The 24,398-nt window shown below is 42.4% G+C and overlaps 1 long non-coding RNA gene across 1 annotated transcript; it reads left to right on the forward strand.

Moving 5' to 3' along the window:
- Positions 1-580: 580 nt before the first annotated feature.
- On the forward strand, positions 581-1,856 carry LOC140104535 (uncharacterized). The gene is made up of 3 exons (XR_011850354.1): positions 581-1,349; positions 1,433-1,533; positions 1,612-1,856. It is a non-coding gene; the product is annotated as an uncharacterized lncRNA (long non-coding RNA).
- Positions 1,857-24,398: the final 22,542 nt, after the last annotated feature.

Raw genomic sequence — 24,398 nt, forward strand, 5'->3', positions numbered from 1 at the left:
TCGCGCCATACTCATGCTCTTTTGTACAGGCTATTCAATCCCTTAACCATTAGGTACATTATTTTGATTCCCATTTATAAGTTGGTTGTTCATTACCTTGCCTGGAGTTGTTACACCTGGTATGTTATCTATAGAGTTGGTACCAATGCAATCACAGCTCGCCTTGTGGGGTGGATGGTTATGTTATATTGAATTGTTTCCCCTAAATCCCTTCCTCATCCAATCCCTTCCCTTCCTTGGTTGAACTTGATGGACATGTGTCTTTTTTCAACCATATAAACTATGATGATACTATGAGGGGGATATTAGAAAAGATTAATTCCCAAGTTGTTGAGTACCGTTGTCTTGTCAAAATTAAAAAGACATGGTATGATTGCAGGCGAACACTCAAAAGCAAGGTGGCCAAACAAAAGAGATTAGCTCACAAAACTGGTGGTGGGCCCAATCAATCACATCAACTAACCTTTGAAGATGAGTAAGTTGAGGGGATTAGTCATTTTGACGTCTTTCTTGTTGATGAAGGTATGTTTTTTTGTTGCTATGTGTATAAATTTGCATTTTTTTGTCTGTTATGTCTACAGTGATTTGCAAACATTTGCATTGATTAATGAGTCTAGCAACTCATGCAAAAAACTGTGCCTTATGAAATGTGCCTGTTGCACATAAGTCCAAGCTTCAATCCCAACTTTTCAACGTCAATTTTAAGAAGAACAAAACAAGGGTTTTTGGATAGAATGAAAACGATTACATCATTTTATATGTTTTTCCATTGAGAATGCTGTCCCAACTTCCCCCTCGAAAATCAGGAGGCTGAACAAGGACTTGTGTCTGATGACCCCAGAAGCCCTCTAGCTGTAATGGGTGACATGAGCTGTAATATGGAAAAAGTGAATCCACCTCTTCCTGTAGAGAACCAGGCCATAAATGTTAATATTTTCCAGCAGTACATGGTGTGCAATGAAGCATTTATGGTGCAAATTTTGGAGACTCAGAAATTGATGATTACTACAATTGATTCTGTGGGAAAGAACGTTTGTGATACAAATGCTGCTTCAGTTCTATCCTGCACACTTCATCTGGAAAATAAGTCTCAGTCCCACAGCCCAGCACCAGAATCTGTTAATGATTCCCTTTCTTTTGAGGAGGCCTATATCTTGGATCTCACCCAAAAACACCAAAAAAAATTGTTGCCCTTGAGAATCCAAGTTGCACTTGGGCAGAGTGCACTTCATCTGAGAACGGTTAATGAGGGCAGTTCCATTTGATCTACCAGAAGTGGTTCTTGAACAAGAAAGACCTGCAGAAAAAATTCTTGCGAAATGTCTAAAGAATGAACTGCCAGGCCAAAGGTGAGAAAATCAAACAATGTGGGAAATGGAGGGCAATGTAGGAGAAAAAGTCATGTTTATGTTTTCTCTCTTGGCCGGACAAGGAATGGAAGATCCTGGGGAAAAGGCTGCTGCAGAGCCTGAGGAGGAATCTGAGCAAATGGGCGACCCCACTCCACCAAACATAAGTGAAAACATTCATGAGGTAAATACATGAGGATAAAAATCTATTGAAAACCAAAAAAGGTTCAAAACAATAAAAATATGTTACTTTTCTCCATAGATTGGTGATTAAGAAGGAAAAAAGAGATGGTGACCCTGGTGCTGGAGCATGTCCCAGACCCACCATCTAAAGCCAGGGGAAGCAGCAGCAGCACTTCCAGAAAGCCAGCAGCCAAATTTCCGATATGTAGCGAATTCTGCATGAGATGCGTTTAATGAATGTGAAAATGGTCCTGCCGCTAGATTAAGTAGAGCCGCTGTTATCAATCACCATCTTCTAAACCCTTCTTGTGTTGTTGATATCATTTTCACCACAGTTTGTTTGATTTTGTTTTGCAAACAAAAAAGTTCTACATCTATGTACAAGTAGGTGCCAGTCAAGCAACAACCAATAAAACTTATTTTTTGGAAAATAAATATGTTGAAATTCAAAAGTTGTCATTCTTGCTTAAAATTTCCAAAAAACCGTACATGAGCAAAAATGAACAACACATAACAAAAAAAAAAACATTCTTGCAAATTTTGCACACATTTGTGCCAGTTTATTTGTGGTGCACTTTGAAAAAGTAGTGTGCGACACAATTCTGCTGGCCACCCAGTCATAAATGTGTCACAGAATCCGTCCAGGCATTACCACGCCCTTTTAGTTGCACATTTGTCTCCCTGGAAACAGTCCAGTGGTGACACAAAACTGACGCAGACAATTTATAAATACATGTGCAAGCAGTTTGCACATTATTATAGATTTATAGAGCACCATTAATCCCACGGTGCTGTACAATCAGTAAGAGGTTCACATACATTACATTAAGACAAGAACAAATGCAAGTACAAATATACAAACAAACTACAGTGATCAGGAGACAAGTGGAAGGAGGACCCTGCCTGAGCAATAAGCAGCAAACACTTACCGGCTATGGAGAGGGCTCAACCTCACGCATCAGTAAGGGGGTAAAAACTAGGGTAAGTATGTTAGAATAGAAACTGAGTGTATTCAGTAGCACAGCATTGGTACCTAAGGAAAAGAGCTCTAACCTTATTTATAACTCTAATAGTGTCATTCATTTCTAAAATATCTAAAATACACATCTTACATGCATGTATTAGAGCTAAATTAATTTTATAATAAGAATACCCAACTTACAGAAGACTCCTAATTAAAGGCAGAGTTTCAATCTAAAATGAGGATACATGTTAAGGCAACATTCATGGATTGGATGGTCTTGAACAGCAGTGCGGGAATTTTATGCAGACAGATTTTATAAAGAAATTTCCTGATTCCACTTTTGCAAAGAAGCTTCTTTATTTAGGAGTCTGTTCAATTATAGTCTTACCAAACTTGTAGGGTGTTTAAAGGATCAAACTAACAACTATTAAGAGAGTAATCAGAAGTATTGCAGTGAACATACTGCTGTCATCTTTAGAAACCACTTATAGACATTCTTAAAATTGCCACTATATGGCAATTGTTAAGGGGTTAATTTAAAACTCCTTGTTTTGTTAGACATACAATGACCTGCAGCTAAATGCAAAGTTATGAAATGCACAGATATATATATATATACATATTAATGTCCCTGAAGTATAAGGCAAAGCTGTTCCTTGACCTCTGCTACTTAAGTCAGATTACTGCATCCAAGAACAACTCCTAGCCTCCAACAATTATCCCAAATTTAGTCTTTATCATTTTGCTCCAGAAGTAGAGAGTCATTGAAAGAAATATCTGGAAACATTTCCCACTATCTTCTTTGCTTCCTTTGTCAGTAATTAATTGCTTGCATTATGTTATTAACCTATATTGCCCAGATCTTAATTAGTTGAGGCAGTTGCTTGTATTATTGGTCAAGTAGATATGCATACAAATTGCCTAGAATGATGGGGCTGTCAAAGTCATTGAAAGTATTTTGAATATTTTCCAAAACACTTTATTTACTGTTATATAGTTTGGCTTATGTAGTCACGGACATCTTCATAATGGGGGTCATTTACTAAGGGCCCGATTCGCGTTTTCCCGACGTGTTACCTGAATATTTCCGATTTGCGCCGATTTCCCCTGGATTGCCCCCGGATTTTGGCACACACGATCAGATTGTGGCGCATCGGCGCTGGCATACCCACGGCAGAAATCGGGGGGTGTGGCCGAACGAAAACCCTACGGATTCGTAAAAACCGCTGCATTTAATTAAAAAAAAATCTGTTGCGGAGCTTGCACTTACCTTCACTTAGCCCGGCTCGGCTTCCGATGCTTTGCAGCGCCACCTGGTGGACGGCGGAGGAACTACCTTAACAAATCCCGGCCGGACCCGATTCCAGTGCAGAGAACGTGCCGCTGGATCGCGAATGGACCAGGTAAGTAAATCTGCCCCAATGTGTTAAATAATGAATTGTCTTGTAGATAAAAAAAAAATATTTAAAGGCTATACAGGCTAGTAACAGAATAACATAATACTTTTAACGGAGTTTACCAGCAGTTCTGGCCATATAAGGCTGCAGACAGCATTAGGTAGCAGGCCTGGACTGCTGTGCAATTATACCTTAGTAGCAGCAGGACTGTAAAAAATTTATTTATATTCCAGGATTGAAACACTGGGGATTCTCTTCATACTTCTGTGTTCTATAATCTCCACATTTTAATTCCTCCACATTTATATTCCCCGGACTTTCCCATCTGCTGCAATATCTAACCAGAAGCCTTCTACAACAGTGACTTGGAGCAAAGAAGAGGGGCTGTGCTGTATATAGTGAAGATATCTCACAAAGTAGTGCACCAAGTTTGGCTACAATCCTGAAATTTAAATGCATTTTTTTTCAGTCCTTCTGTTACTAAATAGCACAATTAGGAAGGAGAGATTGTGGATGCCTGGATCCCCCTAATTTGAGATATGCAGGAAAATTTGTTGTGTAGCTTATAACTTTTGTTAAAATATGCTCATAAAAGTAACAAACAACATCATGCTTTTATGTGCAGATTTTAACAAATAAATTTCAAGTTATAAGCTACAAACTATGGGGATCCAGCCTTTCCATGTTCTCTTACATCCATTATCTGCCAATGCTGGGGATTCCTCCTTAGGACACTGCAACCCTGGAAACAAAACACCCAATAGTTGAGTTGTGCCGGACTACACAACCATCCACAGTGAGCACTTCTTAGTTATTTTTGTAATCAACAATATCCCTCTATAGGCACTTGCCTGTCCTCTTCTCCCTTATTTTTGCTAAATAGCAGGGCTGCAACCTAAGTCTGAAGTCTTTTATTGCAAAATTGACTGTAGACTCCTTTTGGTGCTCCCTATATTTGCAGTGATGAGATGAAAATTGGGCACTGATGGTCTGGAAGAATTAATGGAAAAGGGGGCCAGTGAATCGAGACATTGAAGCAACTCTAAAGTTCTTTGGAGGGAGCCTGATGACATGTGGTCATTTCACTGCCAAATGCGATGAATACTTGCCCACGATTGATCATGGTCTCAGTGCTGAGCTACATGTGTGTATCTCACAATAAGAGTTACTTTCTAAAGGTACTATAGATAGGAAAAAGTGTTCCAGCAGGACAAAAACCCAAAGCAAATGTCGATATTGGTATACAAGTACTGTGCTGTTGCTAGATTGGCCCAGATCTCAAGTCAATGAAACATTTGTGGGTAGATTTGTAGAAAAATTGGATTTGTATCAAAGTGAGTCAACCAGTACACACCAACATTCTAAACATGTAGAAGGGCATGCTCAGAAGGATTTTGGAAGGCAAAAGGTGGATTTGTAATATCCTGAGAAAATAATACAAAAAATTTAGTAACAATGTTGTTATATGACAGGAATCTGTATAACAAAGCATATCCTAAATAGTTGCAAGTCGATTTTATGTATGAGCCAAGTTGATTGAGTGTGGGGATCCTCATCATGAGATCTAATGCAGGCATGTCCCTTCTTCCTATTCCCTTCTTCCTATCCTGTGTCACAGCATGTATCTCCTTTCATTTACAGATTGTACCTTTATGTCAACTTTTTCTCTAGCTTTCACCATCCATGCCACCCATTTTGTCTAGCCCAAGCCCACATAACTCATTTTTTCCAATGCATACACTTTCATTACCCATCTTTAAACGGGCCTACACCACAAGCGTGCCTCTTTCTCCAACCTCAACCTCATGGTCCCATTTTCTCAAACTTTCAACAGCATGCTCCCCTTTCTCCAACCTATACCTCCACGTCCCCTTCTTTTCTAGTTTGCACCTTTATGACCTTTTCTTCCACCAGCCTAAACCACGGTGGCCCTCTATTTCTAAAGCCTAACCCAACCTGGTCCTCGTACTGCTGTTCCTTTACAGTATAGAATATTGTATGAGTATTGTTAGTGAAAATTATTGGTATTTCATGATGAACTCATTCTGCCTGCTATATTAGAGATAAGTTTCTCTACTTTGGGCACACTAGCATCAGTCTTATGGACTGTAGGATTACGGGATGGACTTGATGAACTTGCATCTTAATTAACTTGTACATAACACTACTATGATCCTATGTAGGTAGAATATCTTTTGATAAGGAGAATAGTAATGCTCAGTCGGCCTTTCTTCACAACTTTCTAAAGAAAAACTATCAAAATAGTAAAAACGCACAGATTTGAGAAAAGATGCTCCAGTATGAGATATTTTTACTATTTACTATTTACTAAAGCAGACATCTTAGGTGAGCTAATGGATAAATCCAAAGGGTGATGCTGAAAAGTCAGAATGATAAGAACTTTTTTGCTTAGGAAAACATTGTTCAACACAATGGGGCAGATTTATCAGGGCTTGTGCGCAAGTTTTTGGCATACGAGTCCTTAAATAATCACAAGGCTTTGGGAACTGCCACACATTGCAATTATTATCCCCACCTCCAAGCTAAGCGGGTAAGAAGGAATGTGAAGAGGGGCGCATCTGACAACAGCGAGGCCCAGTGTTAGGTGTTCTATCCCTTGACTTACCTACTCACAAGTGGCTGTTTAAGCTGAAAAATCACTTCTTAACAGCACACATTTATGCCAGCAGAGCCCGCCAGTCAGATACATAGCGAGGCCGGAGCCTCCCAATGGATCTGGCAGTGCTGGAGGGGTGGGACCTTCATCATATGATGATAAAAGATAGATGTCCCCCAGTGTGTTTGAAGTATCAATAAAAAGAAAAAGAGTTCACCAAACTTTATTACCTGCCATCTTCTTAGTCCGTTCTTTGAAGATTATTTTTTGTTAACAACAACTACATCAGGAGAGACAAAACCTCTTTAATATTAACTTAGTGAATTTCAATATTTCTCTTAAAGTTATAGAGATTGTACAGTATACAGCTCACTTCTTATCTTAACTATGATTACGACACATTCTTTGTGACGGTATCACTTCAAACACCGAGCAACTAGACTGAACTCTACATGTCTTCAGAAGTTCTTGCTTCCTCTCCAGAACATTTTCTGCTGATCCCTGGAAAGCATATGCATCTTCTTTATAACAACCATCTATTTATAGGGCTCAAATTATATGCCGGGAGCTGCATAAATACCCAGGGCTGTTATTAAGCTGTCACAGTTCCAGTTCCTTTAAAAAATAATAATCTTCACAGTGAAGAAATCTCATTATTAAAAACAGTGAAGCTTCCCTGGCAGTAGAATCAGCAACAATTAACGCGCAGATGATCAGAGGCTCTACATAATGCCTGCATCCCAATTTATAAACTGCAGCTTTTCCTAAAGTTTTAAATTTGTCACCCACATTTCCTGATCCTTATATATTAGGTGATATTGTAAGATAGACATACATAGTATTTCATTCAGTTTAACATATTGTCCTATAGTGTTGATTTAGTATGCAAAACAATCCACTTGCCTAATCCGTTGCACATCCATTGGGGCTTATTTACTAAGGGTCCGTGGAACGCATTTCCCGCAGGTTTTCCAACATTTTCGGGGAATCGCGGCGCTGGGCCAGGTATTTAGCAGGTGATTGTGTTGCACATGATCGGATTTTGCGCAATCTTGCCAACTTTAATGGGAAACAAATCGGGGCAGGCTGCCAGACAATCGGATTGATTCAGACTGAGTGCAGGATTTAACTTTAAAATTGTGTCGCCTTTTAATGTCTCAGACACGAGCAAGGTCACTTCCGGCCTGCTTGTTGTCTATTGACGCAGAAAAGGCTTTCGATCGAGTCCACTGGGGTTTCATGGAGGCAGCGCTGAAACAGATAGGTATAGGCCCAAATTTTTTAGGGAAAATTCTTGCATTGTACTCTAGCCCAACTGCAAAGGTTAGGGTAAATGGTAATCTATCTTCTTCATTTAAGGTCAGAAATGGGACTAGACAGGGGTGCCCTCTATCCCCCTTGCTATATGTAATAGTAATGGAGCATTTGGCTGTTGCCATAAGGAACAACCCCAATATCCATGGCATTCATATGGGTTCCCGCCACTGCAAGGCAGCATTATATGCTGATGATTTATTATTATACGTGTCACAACCGAGGCTTTCTTTTCCGTCCCTCCTCCAGGAATTTAAGAGATACAGCACACTCAGTAATTTTAAAATTAATTACTCCAAATCAGTGGCTTTAAACATATCCCTTCCTCAGGCAGAGGTGCAACACATAATGGATAGTTTCCCGTTTCAGTGGCAGCAGACCTCCATTCGGTATCTGGGCATTTCGGTTCCTACTGAACTGTCTAGATTATATACCCTCAATTACCTACCCCTTCTGGAGCGCACCCTGGGAGACCTACAGCGTTACAATAGAAAGAAACTGTCATGGTTTGGTAGGATTAACGTCCTCAAAATGGATATTCTCCCTCGGTTCCTGTATGTTTTCCAGGGTGTGCCCATTAACCCCCCAGCTACATTTTACACTGCGCTCTGCCATGTTAAGATTTATATGGGGCTCCGGTAGGCCCAGAGTGAGTTGGAGGGTTCTCGTCCGCCACAAGTCCAGAGGGGGCGCGGGTCTTCCTGATCTTAAAATGTACCACCAGGCCTCAATGATTATGTGACTCCTAGACTGGCATTTCCATTCCACAACTAAACAATGGGTGTCCTTGGAACAAACCTACTCTCCAGTTTTACTTAAACTCCTCCTGTGGATTTCCCCGGAGTTTGTTTCTCCCCTCCCTCCTCAGGCTACCCTTTTGAAAGACACCTTGCGGCTGTGGAGATCGTTGATCTCTAGAGTGACCCTATCCAGTCAGCATAGCCCTCTCACACCAATATTCCGAAATCCTGGCTTTCCTCCTGGAATGTCAAAGTTGTCGTTCCTGGGCTGGGGAATCCTTGACGACCCCAGAATATATGATATCCTAAAAGGTTCTCCCTTGCCAACCCTGGCAGATTTTCATCCGCACCCCGAAGCGACTAACCCATAATGGTTTGAGTACTCACAACTTCAATCCTTCATGGCTAAAGCTGGCTCCACTGCCGCATATACGGATTCTCTTACAGAATTCGAGGGATTGTTTTGTTTATCGTCCGCTCCTTCCCACGTTATCTCACAAATTTATTCGCTTCTGTCCCAGGGCCCTGACATTGCTGAGCTCTCCTTTGTTAGGGGATGGGAGCATGACTTAGACAATGCCCCGTCAGAAGAGGACTGGCAGCGCTCCTTCCTCTTTACCCACAAACTGTCCTCTGCTTGTGCTGCTCAGGAAAAGGGTTATAAGATTGTGTCTAGGTGGTACCGGGTGCCGACAGTGCTCCACTTGGCTTTTCCCTCCGTTTCAGACTCTTGTTGGCACTGTGGAAAGGAGAAGGGCGATATGCGATGCTATCCGAAATTTCTGGGATCAGGTATTCGCTACATACCTGCAGATGACAGACACGCAGGTGACAGCCTCCCCGGAGGTAGCATTGTTGTCAATGCTCCCAGGACCCATTAGCCTACAGAAAAAAAACATATTGAGGTTTTGCCTCATTGCGGCCAGAGCAGTGATCCCCAGGCATTGGCGATCCACTGTCTGCCCATCCATGTCTGAATGGGCTCATGAGATGCTGGCACTGTCTCACATGGAGGAGCTAGCAGCAGTCACGCCAGAGGCTTATGCAAGATACACCCATGTTTGGCGGCCATGGATAGAGTTTAAAGACTCCCAGAATTTTAAGGATCTGCTCGGGGGGATAGGCGGTTTTTCTTTTTCTCTGAACATTTGTACCCCCTACAGTTCTACCCACACTTGCTTGCTTGTTCTCCTCTTCCTGTATGATGAGATCATAAAGATAGAGGTGGGGTCTCGCTCTTAGGTTTGTGGGAAATTCCCACATGAGCTGTTGTTTAAAACATGCTTATTTTAAGATGGCCGTATATGACATTTTGCCTCGTGTACTGCATCATAATATATTGTAATTCTCCACACTACCTAATGCCTTTGACAATCCCTTTCCCAATATTTTCACATTGGCAACTGTTATGTTATGTTATTTTGTTTTTATTTACTTTGTTAATGTTTATTGTTTGCTTGTTTATTGATGTGTGTTTTCAATAAACTGATTCAACATAAAATTGTGTCGCAAGACAATGCACTTACATACACCAGGAAGAAGAAAGTGAACTCCAGCGGACCTGAGCGGTGAAGCGACACATGCAGGATATCAGGTGCACAATCTTAGTGAATCGTGGCAGAGTGCATTATACACAATGCAATTTTGGGGGGTTTAGTTTCTGTGACTGCAAAAAACTGAAGGTTTAACATTTGTTTGAAAACATAACACCTGGTTTCCCAATCTCATTAGTGAAAAAACTCCAACTTGTTATTAGTTTTCTTAGCGGACCCATAGACTTCTATTGCCTTAATAATAATAATTCCTTTATTTATATAGTGCACACAGATTACATAGAGCTTGCTAAATGTCCCCAATGGGGCTTACAATCTAATCAACCTACCAGTATGTTTTGGATTGTGGGAGGAAACCAGAGGACGCGGAGGAAACCCACGCAAACATGGAGAAAACATACAAACTCTTTGCAGATGTTGACCTCCATGATCTGGATCACTGAAAATCAACAGACTAGTTTAAAAACTAGAAATATTCTGACTTTCAGACACTTGATAAATCTGCCCCATAGTGTTTGTTACTATAGCAGTGCAAAACATCTCATTGGCAATAGCTAGCCCAATGTAAACGTTGCATAACGTTACATAAAATTATTACTGTGGCAGTAATAGAAACAAAATGTCCTTTTCCTGAAAAAGAAAGGCATAATATTGATAATATCAATCAGCAGCAATAATTGTACTGTCATAGTCCTTTTTCCTGAAAGAGATGGTAAATGTTGATAGCACCACAATAAATGAAAATTCTCTCAGAGGGCTCAGTTGCATTAGAGTTCATGCTCTGGTCAAAGTCCTTGATAAAGGGGAAAAGGGCAAAGAATCTCCTCTGCGAAGAGGATCACAGTGCCAGAAGTAGATCCAAAGATAGTGGAATGAAATTTCCTCGATGGATGCCAAGTGAAACAAAAGGACTTACCATGGCGCAACCCGAGTAATGGAAGCTATATAGCGCAATATTAATTGCTTTGAATTATACAACTGAAGTTAAAATGGCTACTGGGCACCTCATCAGTTCAATGCACAAACAAACATTTGTATTATTTTATAATAAATAACCAGGAGTGATGTCACAAAAAAAGTTAAAAAAGAAAGTTTCAATAAGTTAATTAATGAACATACATTAAAGTAGAAAAAATACATAAAAATATATTCATAGTATCATATAGTTTATACTTGTCCATCTAGTTCAACTAAGGAAGAGAAGGGATTCGATGAAAAAGGGATTTAGGGGAAACAATTCTATATAACATAATTATCAATATTATTTAGGTGTAAAAAGTCATCTAGACCCTTCTTGAAGCTCTCTGCTGTCCCTGCTGTGACCAGAACCTGTGGCAGGCTATTCCAGAGATTGGCAGTTCTCATAGTAAAAAAGCCCTGTCGCCTCTTGTGATTAAACCTTATTTTCTCCAGACGGTGACAGTGCCCTCTCGTCTTTTGATTTGATTTAATATGAAACAACTTTCCACCATATTTTTTGTATGGACCATTTATATATTTATATAAATTAATCATGTCCCCTCGTAGTCGTCTATTTTCCAGACTAAATAAATCTAGTTGTTTTAATCTTTCCTCATAACTAAGACTCTCCATACCCCTTATCATTTTTATGGCTCTACGTTGAACCCTCTCCAGCTCCAGGGCATCCTTTTTATGGACCGGTGCCCAGAACTGGACAGCATATTCCAGGTGAGGCCGAACCAATGCCTTGTACAGTGGTAATATTACATCCTTATCCCGAGAGTCCATACCACTTTTGATACATGACAAGATCCTACTGGCTTTAGATTGACATTGCATGCTGTTAGTCAATTTATGATCTACTAGTACCCCCAGGTCCTTCTCAACAAGGGACTCTCCCAGATTTACTCCCCCAAGGACATATTTTGCCTTTGGATTATTAGCCCCCAGGTGCATAACCTTACATTTATCCACATTAAACCTCATTTGCCAGGTAGATGACCAAAACATTCAGTTTGTCCAAGTCACCCCGCAGCCTATGAACATCCTCCATAGACTGTATTACACTACACAGCTTGGTGTCATCAGCAAAAATAGACACAGTGCTATTAATTCCTACCTCTATATCATTAATAAATATATTAAATAGTAGTGGGCCAAGCACAGAACCCTGGGGTACACCACTCATAACTGGTGACCATTCAGAGTAGGAATCATTGACCACAACTCTCTGGATACGATCCTTCAGCCAGTTCTCAATCCAATTGCAAATGATTTCTGCCAAACCAATAGCCCTTATTTTACCCATCAGGCGTCTATGAGGTACAGTGTCAGATGCCTTTGCAAAGTCCAAGAACACAACCGCGTTATCGCGGTTTTAACACTTTTTAAACTTTAGAGCAGAAGGGGCTTCGGCCATGCGCGCGCAACATCTCCGCTATTTCCTATGGGGGCACGCGCACGATCGTGCGCACGCAGTGCTGAAGTGTCTTCTGCTCTAAAGATTAAAAAGTGTTAAAACCGCGATACCGCGGTTTATAACACTAACGAAAGTAAGTAGCGGCACCAGCTCACCCTGAGCTGGTGCTCGGTACTTACAGCTTACCTCTGCCATTCTAAGTGGTAGGTTTCCTTTAAGGTTACGTAATTTATAGATCCAGTATACATCTCTTCTACATAAAGTTTGGTATGTATTGGGTGATATTCTCATTAATCTGATTTATTGGGCTAATTATCATCAGTTTTTCATTTGTGTCCACATTTTATAATCCTAGGGACTGTTCCTATTGGTGCTGTTTGATTTAACTGGGAGCCAAAAGGTTCTTTAATGAAGAGGCTCTCCTATAAGTGATTATGGGTTTCTTTGGGATTTACAGGCTTTTAATAATTGATCTTTTTTTTAATACATGCCAATGCTTTTTTAATATATTATCGTTCTCCTTGAACCTAGCGTTATATCTGGTATCAGTTCAGGGTATATATATATTTTTTTTTTTTTTTTTTTTTATTCTTTGACAGGCATTCCTGTTGGATAAGACCTACAGTTTTGGCTTGCTTTACAATACGGGGGGGATAGCCCTTCAAAAAAAACGGCTCTTAAGAACTGATGACTGGTCCATATAGTTCTTTTTGACCCTTTTTTACTGACTATAGGGGATCATTTTATGAAGTGGGAGCTACCATAGCTAAGATAACTATAAGTGTCCACTTTCTTAAAAAACATTGATGTGGAGATGGAACCATCATTGGAGCATAGTTTTAAATCTAGGGACGTAATATATGTTTCTTTATATTGTGTTGTGAATGAAATCTCCCAATCATTAGTGTTTAGATATTGCGCAAATGATTCCGCTCTACTTGTGTGCCTGTCCATATAAGGAACAGGTCGTGCTTATTAAAAATTAGTTGCTTTCTGCGTTCAGTAGAGATGAGTGCTTTCCAGCACATGTTGGGGATAAGTCCAAGATTGTCTCTGGCTTAGAAACAATAGAGAGATGATCCCAGAAATATTTCTGGCTCAAACAAGCAAAAAGGATTTGAGACTCAGCCCAGTTGGGAGAAAAGCAGCAGATATATGTACACTGTAGAAAGTATCTTTTAAGGGTTGCAGCCCTTAAGGAAGTCATTCCACTTGTGCAGAATCCGCAGGATCCCTCTGCAGAACTGGATCTGTTGGGGCTGCGGTGATCACAGCAGCGGACTGGGGATACCTGGTAGTAGCAACTGGAAATTCGTGTTCTTTTGTGATGTTTCCTCGATTAGCTGGGGCTGGAACAACAACATTGATCTCCGTATCAATGGTCATTGCAGCCAGGGAGTCCTCAGCAGAGGCTGGCACCCAATGGGCAGCAGGAACAGAAGTCACTGGAACACTGGTCAGGGCAGCTCCGGATGAGGACTCACTAATAGTAACATGAACAGCATGAGCCAAAGGCTTTTCTGGAACCATGATAATGGCTATCGCAGCTGAAGACTGTGTTCCAGCAACAATGATAGAGGACCCTATGTTGCTGGACACAGTAACTGCCAGGTTCGGTGGCGATGCAGGGCATTCTCCAGGAGGCACTGATTCTTGGGCGACCTCGGGTACCTCATTGTCCCAGAATGGCTTGGGTGCCAGGGAATGTGGGCACGCTCCACTCCAGCAGCCCAGGAGACCTGCATGCCCTGTTGAAGGGAGAAGAGTACTTGCTCACCTAGTTGCAGGTTGTGCCACATTTCTGGCAGGTCAAACCTCTTCAAGGACCAGTGAGACACAAAAACACCTTGTCCAGTGCCATCTTCATGGATGAAGCTGAACCCTCGGAGCTTGTCAAAGAAGGTGAGGATGCCAGAGGTGCAGTTCTTCATCACCCAGCTACCAGTAACTGACTGGCGGGCAAGGAACCTGGCACCGCCCATTGCCTGTTCCGCTGCTCCCGGATGCCGAGGAGGATAAGTTTTCGAAGTGCAGCAGCTCACCTCTGCGGTGGTCAGCAGACATAGGCTGCAGGTGGGCCTGACATCATTGCAGGCGGAAGCTCCATAAACACCCGGGGTCAGGCTGCAGCAGAAGTTTCCTTTGATGAAGGAGCACTAATAGCTGCAGTGGCTTGCGATAATAAGTCGGCCGTGCTAAGTACCCCCTCCTCTCTCTGTCATCCTTCCATCCCTACACCTTAATGGAATGTTTTGTCACTCTGTTGTCTTTGGTTGTTTGCTTATAAGAACCCTCGTTTGCTGTTGTGAGAGACATCCATCAGTCATGAGATTTATTATCAATTGTAAAACTTTTGGTAAATATTTTGGCAAAGCAACCTGATGATGTTAGTTACCTTCTATTTGCATTATGAATAACATCTCTTATAAGATTCTGCTCTCTCTGAATGCTAGACTCTGATTTTGATGTTTACATTTTCTATGTTTTGTGTTCTAATTTAATTTGACCTCATATTAATAACTTGTTTATATGCACATTAGTTGGCATAGACTCAATTAGTGCCAATGCTACTCAGTGTACATTCTCTGTCATGCATGCACAACTTTTTGAGGGGTTATTACTGTGTGGGATGTGTGAAAATTGCCCTTCTGGAAATCTGGATTCTACATCTAAAGTTTTGAGACTCTTCAATAGAAATTATAAAGAGGAGTTTGCTGCCCCTTGAACAGAAACTCAGTCAAGCAGATGGTTGTGTGGGTGGAAGCATGGAGGTTTAGAGTAGAAGGCTAATTGGGTAACATATAAAAGTTGGGGTACAGGGAAGAGAAGGGAGTCTAGTCCACATATTGTATACCCCAATATGTTTGCCAAGTGGCAGATGAGGGTGTTAGTTCAGGGATAGTGCTCCTAAAGCAAGACGCTGGAAAGAAAGCACAGAAAAAGGTTAGACAGGTCTAATCCTAGGGACTGTTCCTATTGTCTGAAATCTGTCGATTTTATTATTATGGTGCTGTTTGATTTAACTGGGAGCCAAAAGGTTCTTTAATGAAGAGGCTCTCCTATAAGTGATTATGGGTTTCTTTGGGATTTACAGGCTTTTAATAATTGATCTTTTTTTAATACATGCCAATGCTTTTTTAATATATTATCGTTCTCCTTGAACCTAGCGTTATATCTGGTATCAGTTCAGGGTATATTTTTTGTTCTTTTTGTGCATTTTTCATTCTTTGACAGGCATTCCTGTTGGGTAAGACCTACAGTTTTGACTTGCTTTACAATACGGGGGGGATAGCCCTTCAAGAAAAACGGCTCTTAAGAACTGATGACTGGTCCATATAGTTCTTTTTGACCGTTTTTTACTGACTATAGGGGATCATTTTATGAAGTGGGAGCTACCATAGCTAAGATAACTATAAGTGTCCACTTTCTTAAAAAACGTTGATGTGGAGATGGAACCATCATTGGAGCATAGTTTTAAATCTAGGAACGTAATATATGTTTCTTTATATTGTGTTGTGAATGAAATCCCCCAATCATTAGTGTTTAGATATTGCGCAAATGATTCCGCTCCACTTGTGTGCCTGTCCATATAAGGAACAGGTCGTGCTTATTAAAAATTAGTTGCTTTCTGCATTCAGTAGAGATTAGTGCTTTCCAGCACATGTTGGGGATAAGTCCAAGATTGTCTCTGGCTTAGAAACAATAGAGAGATGATCCCAGAAATCTGGATTCTACATCTAAAATTTTGAGACTCTTCAATAGAAATTATAAAGAGGAGTTTGCTGCCCTTTGAACAGAAACTCAGTCAAGCAGATGGTTGTGTGGGTGGAAGCATGGAGGTTTAGGATGAGTAGAAGGCTAATAGGGTAACATATAAAAGTTGGGGTACAGGGAAGAGAAGGGAGTCTAGTCCACATATTGTATACCCCAATATGTTTGCCAAGTGGCAGATGAGGGTGTTAGTTCAGGGATAGTGCTCCTAAGGCAAGACGCTGGAAAGAAAGCACAGAAAAAGGTTAGACAGGTCCTGTAATGGGCAAACCGATGCTCTTTGATGGGATGGAGTTGACATAGTACCGGGGCGAGTGGCAGGGGCTCTAAAGGAATACATCTTTTATGCTGCACATTGTAGGGAGGTGATTTTTACTTCAATGAAGGACCCCTTAAAGGATACCACTGTGACCAGCAGGCAAAGAAAGGTTTTGCACCAGTTGTTTAATGCATGATGAATAGAATTGCCTACATAAGCACAGAGAACACCGCACTGTGCAAAAATAGCCATCTTCTACCAATTTACATGCCTATGGAGTATTTGTATTCCTGAAAATATCATACTCCTTCTTGGCTAAAATTACTCCTCCTGGAAAGAAATATAGGGGGACATGTATCACTATTTCTGCTAGTCTCATTTTTGCAACTTTTGTCGTATTTGCGACCATTCACTTGTCCTTTTTCAAGTACGCCTTGGTCTGCCCCTTGTGCAGTGTGCCTTATGTATATTAGTTTCCCAGATGTTCAGTGAGACTTCACTTATGTATCATTTTTATTGCTTATTTTTGCGACTTTTGTGGCGCAAATCTGCACCTTGTCCAGGGCAGGTGCAAAGGAATGATTTTTTTCATGGACCCTATTTTAACATGTAAATTGGAATCATTTCACATGCATTAAATGTTTAAAATTTTGCACAGTAACCTGTTTTTTGAAGATTCAGCAAGTTTTGCATTTACATTTTTTTTTAATTTATTGGTTACTTCTAATGGTGAGGTCCCATGTTGCATTTTAATTGTGCTTTAATTGCGTTTTGAAACCTATTACAACAGGTGAGGAGAGGTGATTTGTCTAATTAAATTACTGTTAACATTTGGGTTTACAAACCCAATATAAATGCGACGTTGACGCATGTGTTAACATCGCATTTACTATGCATTTTGTAAATGCAAATGTTAACAGTAATGTAATTAGGCAAATCACCTCTCCTCACCTGATGTAATAGGTTTCAAAACGCAACATGTGAAAATATCATATTAACAGTAGTGTCCACGTCTGCATATAACTTCCTTATATGACTTGTGTCCATGTGGATTTGAGACATTTACAACAAAAAGTCTCAAAAAGAAGCCAAAATTTGTGCCTGCCAGGATAGGAAAACCTGAACATCTATCACAAGTAAAAAGACAAGATCATACATAAGGCGCAAAAAAGAGCTGCCAAATGTCACCACATAGAGACAAAACTATGATACATGTCCCCCATAGTGTCACCTCTTCTGCATTAGAAAGGAGGTGCTTCCATCATTCTGTGTTTGTACTGCTGAGAATGTGCTGATAAGTGTCATTTTTTTTAATCATGTCTGAACACTGGTGTATTTTCTTCCTAGCAGCTTTGATTAAGTTCCACTATACCAATGGTGTGAATTCTCTGCTGGCTTTACTAACAGTTAATCTGCTGTGATGGATAGAAACTCTCCCCACTCACATTGCAGCTCTGTCTGATGTTAGAAAAATTATCCAATTATCTTTTGGACATTGGGTCTGGCATTGACCATGGTGTTGTTGACTATTGGCCTGGGCTCACTATAGTCTTGTACTCAGCTAGGTAATGTATATTCTGTCTTTTGTATTCTGGTATTTTGGACCCCGATTCTCTGACTGTTTGCCTAACGATTTTGTACTACATCGTCCTATTGGTTCTCAGCCATATTTGGTGACTATCCTTTTCCGTTTGTATTGTCTTGTCCTTGTCTCCATGTTTGCACAAGAAGGGAATGTCAACCAGTTGTTTCCTACTTCCTACTTGGGTAGCTAGGTGAATTAGGCAGGGACAGCTGGGAAGGGCGTTTCGTATCAGGGCCCACTGTCTTTGTCTGTTTTACCAGTCCATTCCCTGATGCTGCATAGTCCTTAACGGAAATCTAACACTTTATCAAAGCAGCTAACATTTACACATGCTCACCTGTCCTCCTCTTCATCTTGATCCTGGCGGTGGTCTTCTCTAATCTTGACACGCTGGCATCAACTAGAAAAGAGACTTAGTCTCCTTTCTAGGTGATCCCATGTCAAGATTAGTGAAGACCACCGGCAGTATCAAGAAGAAGTGGAGAATATGTGAGTATGTGTAGGTGCTTGTTACCCCTGTCCTGATAGCATAGCTCTCACAAAAAAAATGAATACCTCTTTTTTCTTTAGAGATGGAAGTATTACTGTGCACATGGAATTTAAAGAAAATCTACCATTTGATTTTCTACCATTTGATTTATGAACCAGACATACCTTGAGAATACTGTGGCTACACTGATGCAGGCACATATCTTGTTTGGTTTTGCTGAAAAAACAGTTATAAAATTATGATAATTAAGCTTTCTTGATCCTTTGCCTGGTTTGGCCCTTTTCCACAATAGTTACGCACTGCACCAGAGAATGATGTAATCACTGTGTAATCCCTGAGATGCAGAAGTAATCAATCGCTGCACCATCCGCCAGCTGCTGTGTATGATTGATCCAGCTCAGATTGATTAGCCCTGTCTGGTTTGTTCAGAACATGTAATGTGTTTGTCAATGGCAGGCTGAAGCAATCAAGCTTTCACAAGGTCCTAAATGTTATAATTGTTTTTTCATCAAAACCACTCATCTTGGGGATTAAACAAGATATGTTTCTGCATCAGTGTAGCTACCGCACTCTAAATGTACATTTGGCTCATAATGCATGAAACCAAATGGTAGATTCCCTTTAATCATTTACTACCTATGGTGTGGTTGAGACAGGAATGGCACCTACTGTATAGTGTATTCTCTGCCTGCCACCAGGTCTCTGGTTTAGGAATTTGAATTGGTAATAATATTCATCATCATATATAGTATTTTTAAAGGTGTTTGTGTCCATAATATGTAGGAATGGATTTCTGTGAATATTATTATTGGGATTGTAACATTTTTGTATTTTGAGTTAACCCATGCTTTACTATTTAATTAATAAAAGGCTTTAGCATTTCTTTCCACTCTTTCAGTGAAGAGCATAAAACATGTTGCATGTAATATATACAATCATTTCTGTTTGTGTTTTCATTTCTTTGCAAGATATTAGTTAATTTCAGGGAATGTGAATGCTATTTCAGAAGCTGCAGACTCTTCTTCCTTTTGCTGCTGTGAGCTAGGAAGAAATATATGCATACCTCCCAACTTTTGGAGAAGAGAAAGAGGGACACAAAGCTCCTCCCCCTTTTTCTAAGCCACGCCCATTGTCCAACCCTCAAGCATAGTATAATATCGAACTTGATGGTCCCCAAATGCTACAACGCCCCTTAATTTGCCCCCCTTCCCGTGGACCAATATAATATCCCCTAATGCAACTCTGTAACATGTAAAACATATAGACTGTCCTCCAGTCTCCTCCTGTAGCCTCCAGCCCCCTGTCCTCCTCCTGTAGCCTCCTGTCCTCCAGCCTCCTCCTGTATCCCCCTGTCCTCCAGCCTCCTCCTGTATCCCCCTGTCCTCCAGCCTCCTCCTGTATCCCCTTGTCCTCCAGCCTCCTCCTGTATCCCCTTGTCCTCCAGCCTCCTCCTGTATCCCCTTGTCCTCCAGCCTCCTCCTGTATCCCCTTGTCCTCCAGCCTTCTCCTGTCCTCCAGCCTCCTCTTGTAGCCTCCTCCTGTCCTCCAGCCTCCTCCTGTCCTCTAGCCTCCTCCTGTCGCCTCCTCCTGTCCTCCAGCCTCCTCCTGTCCTCCAGCCTCCTCCTGTAGCCCCCCTGCCTCCTCCTGTAGCCCCCCTGTCCTCCAGCCTCCTCCTGTAGCCCCCCTGTCCTCCAGCCTCCTCCTGTAGCCCCCCTGTCCTCCAGCCTCCTCCACGTGTCCCCCAGTCTCCTCCTGTTCCCCAGCCTGCTCCAGCATCCTCCTCCTGTCCCCCAGCCCCTCCATCCTCTATCTTCCTGCTGTCCTCCAGCCTCCTCCTTCTGCTCCAGCCTCCTCCTTCTGCTCCAGCCTGCTCCTGATTTCCCAGCCTCCTCCTCCTGTCCCCCAGCCTCCTCCTCCTGTCCCCCAGCCTCCTCCTCCAGCATACTCCTGTCCCCCAGCCTCCTCCTCCAGCATACTCCTCCTGTCCTCCAGCCTCCTCCTCCAGCATACTCCTCCTGTCCTCCAGCCTCCTCCTGTCCCCCAGCCGCCTCGAGCATCCTCCTGTCCCCCAGCCCCTCCATCCTCTATCTTCCTGCTGTCCTCCAGCCTCCTCCTTCTGCTCCCCAGCCTGCTCCAGCCTCCTCCTGTCCCCCAGCCTCCTCCTCCTGTCCCCAGCCTCCTCCTCCAGCAGCCTCCTGATTTCCCAAACTCCTACTCTTGGTGATCGGCTGTCATGGTAGCCTAAAGTCCCATTGAGACTAGTAGGCCTGCCATGTGTAATGATCTCTAATAGCAGATGAGAGGCTATTAGAGATCAGCAGTAATATTGCTATACACTAGTATTCCAGTATATTATATTAGAGAGTCTAAAATAATGGTAACATTTTTTTAAAAAAATTGAAAAAAAAGAAAAATTTTAAAGCAACCCCCTTTCACTAGATCACATATATACACATTATATACCTGTCACACTGCCCCCCCCCCACATTATATACCTGTCACACTGCCCCCCCCCACACATTATATACCTGTCACACTGCCCCCCACACATTATATACCTGTCACACTGCCCCCCCCACACATTATATACCTGTCACACTGCCCCCCCCCCACACATTATATACCTGTCACACTGCCCCCCCCCCACACATTATATACCTGTCACACTGCCCCCCCCCACACATTATATACCTGTCACACTGCCCCCCCCACACATTATATACCTGTCACACTGCCCCCCCCACACATTATATACCTGTCACACTGCCCCCCCACACATTATATACCTGTCACACTGCCCCCCCACACATTATATACCTGTCACACTGCCCCCCCACACATTATATACCTGTCACACTGCCCCCCCACACATTATATACCTGTCACACTGCCCCCCCACACATTATATACCTGTCACACTGCCCCCCCCACACATTATATACCTGTCACACTGCCCCCCCCACACATTATATACCTGTCACACTGCCCCCCCACACATTATATACCTGTCACACTGCCCCCCACCCCCACATTATATACCTGTCTCACCTCCTTGCACTGCTTCTGTATAACTTCTCATACATACCTCGGCATGCATGGCAGCAACCTCTACCGGGGTCTTCAGTAGCTCCTCCCACATAGGCGTCACATGGTCATGACCTCATCGAAGGTCCTTGACCACATTCACTGCTGTGATGATCCCCAGAGGTAGTGTGTGCTGCAGCCAGCAGGTGTGCCCTGCCCACCCGAACCCCCCGCCCCCCCCCTCGCGGTTACCGCGGTCACCGCGTCCGCGGTAACCGCGGTTACTCTCAGCCAGGCAAGTCGGACCCTGGTCCCGGGACCAGGAGACGGGACTCAGTCTCCTGGCCCGGGACAATGCGGGGAATAGCGTGACATTCCCTTATCCTCCCGGGGCGGCGGGACTGGGGTTAAAAAGCGGGACGGTTGGGAGGTATGTATATGTGTACAGTTCACGTAACAAAATTTGCAGAAATCAGCAGTTCAGTGTGTGTACATCAGGGGTGCACAACCTTTATCAGTCCCAGGGTTGGATTTTCATACTGCTCAACTTTGTGCAGCACCCTAGATGAACAACCGAAATACAGCACAAAATGCCACCCCAGAAACCAAATAGTGCATTTGTACAATAACTAATAGACCCCAGAGCAGACTGCAAACACAGTACTCAAAACCAGATAATATGGAGACCACCCCAGTGCCGATTATACTGGAGATTCCCCCAGAGCTGACTATACATAACCAGCCCCTTAGTGCTGACAATACAGGACACCCTTCCTAGAGCTGAGAGTACAGAAAAGCCCCCAGAGCTGACTATAAAGGAGACCACAATGGCACAGAATACAATTAAGCAGCCTTTAAAACATGAAGACATACCTTGGGGGGCAGAGGTCTGGATGCTCCCCCCCTCCTCCGACTACAGCCCAGTATTTCACAGGAGGGATGGGAGGCTCCCATACTGCTGCTGGCCCAGCACACATACAGCTGTTCAGGAAGTGGGAGGGGCTGTCAGCATCAATTCATCTCCTGAGGAAGCATTTGCCCTGAGGTGCCGTGCATCAGGTAATGATTGTGAATACCTGGCAGGCTGCACAGGGATCTGCTGGGACAAGAGTGCCTGCAACTGTGTCCTTGCAACTGTGATAATGATATTCTCCCAGGGCCTAAGCGCCCCAAGAAATGAGTCCTCAATTCATCTCATTCAGTGCATGAGGCTATGTGAGATAATGTAAAGGCCAGTTCCCTGAAAATTTTTCGTCCCCCACTTAAATCTACAGAAGTTATTTTGGTGTTTGAATAATTAATAGAACTCCCTATAAATTTATGTGAAAGGCAGAAAATTATCCCACGAGTCCAATAATAATAATAATAATAATAATTCTTCATTTATATAGCGCACACAGATTACACAGCGCTGCACAGAACCTGCCAAATCAGTCTCCAATGTAGTTGAATAAAAACAAATTTACATACTCAATTTACATAAGGCTCTTGGAGGGATAAGCAGACCCCACAGTTTCCTGAATTAATATGATTGTGGGAAAACTAGGGGTTCTGCATATGGCCTTAAAGGAAACCTACCACTTTAAAATGGTAGTTATAACCCTCAAATACCTTGCACCAGCATATCTTCATTATTTGCAGAAATCGCTGTATTGCTTGTAAAACTATTTTCTTTATATTTCAAGCACTCTTCGGCGCACCACGCTATGTGCTCGGCGCACCATGCGCGCGACCGTGCGTGCACCTGATTAGGAAGTGCTGGAGAGCCGGTGACGTCACCAAGCTCTCGGGCACACTCGCGCCTGTGCAACTTCAAATTTTTATCCTGACCAGCTTTGCGCGAGTGTGCCCGAGAGCTCGGTGACGTCACCGGCTTTCCGGCACTTCCTAATCAGGCGTGCTTGAAATATAAATAATAAAACAGTTTAACAAGCAATACAGCGGTTTCTGCAAATAATGAAGATATGCTCCGGCATCAGCTCACCCTGAGCTAGTGCAAGGTATTCGAGGTTATAACTACCATTTTAAAGTGGTAGGTTTCCTTTACGTGCCTCATGAGATTTTAGGTAGACCCATAGAATTGAATAGAGCACTAGCACCATCACTACATTATGACACCTAAAGAGAATTTCTTCTTTTATGGAAGACTGGAAGGAGTGTTCAGCAAAATTTCTACCAGGTATGTAACTTAAGTTGGGGGGGGTTATCAAAGCTTGTATGCCAGTTATAAGCATGATGCACCCATGTATGATAAATCTTGAGCGTAAGGAGGATCTATCACCATATTTTTATTTATTTAAACATTACATTTTTTTAGGTTCTGTATTTATTTTCTGATTGCTTTTTCTTTACATGATCACGCAGTTGCTCAGGCTTTTTAAACAGCATTAAATGAAAGGTTTTAAAGGAGTTGTCCAAGACCTATAAAAAACCGCTATGGGGCCAGGAGGGGGCTGCTTAAAAAAATAAAGACATACTTACCTTCTCCCAATGTCCCATGCCGCTCTCTCTCTCCGGGCCGTGCTCCTATAAACAAACAGGGTTCAGAGCAGCTTCCACCTGATACAGTGCTGCGATATGGGACAGGTGGGAATGGCTGTCCACCACGGCTGAACGGAAGCTGGCCTGAGCGCAGCGCCAGAAGCACTGCGGCACGGCACGGAAAGATGGAGATGTGTGTGTGTACTTTAGATGTGTTTTATTCTTTTGTAGCCATGTTCTAGTAGTCTCTAGAGCCACGTGTATCTCTACTTTATGTATATCGTCTATAAA

Source organism: Engystomops pustulosus, chromosome 10 (assembly GCF_040894005.1).
Source record: "Engystomops pustulosus chromosome 10, aEngPut4.maternal, whole genome shotgun sequence".
Taxonomy (NCBI): Eukaryota; Metazoa; Chordata; class Amphibia; order Anura; family Leptodactylidae; genus Engystomops; species Engystomops pustulosus.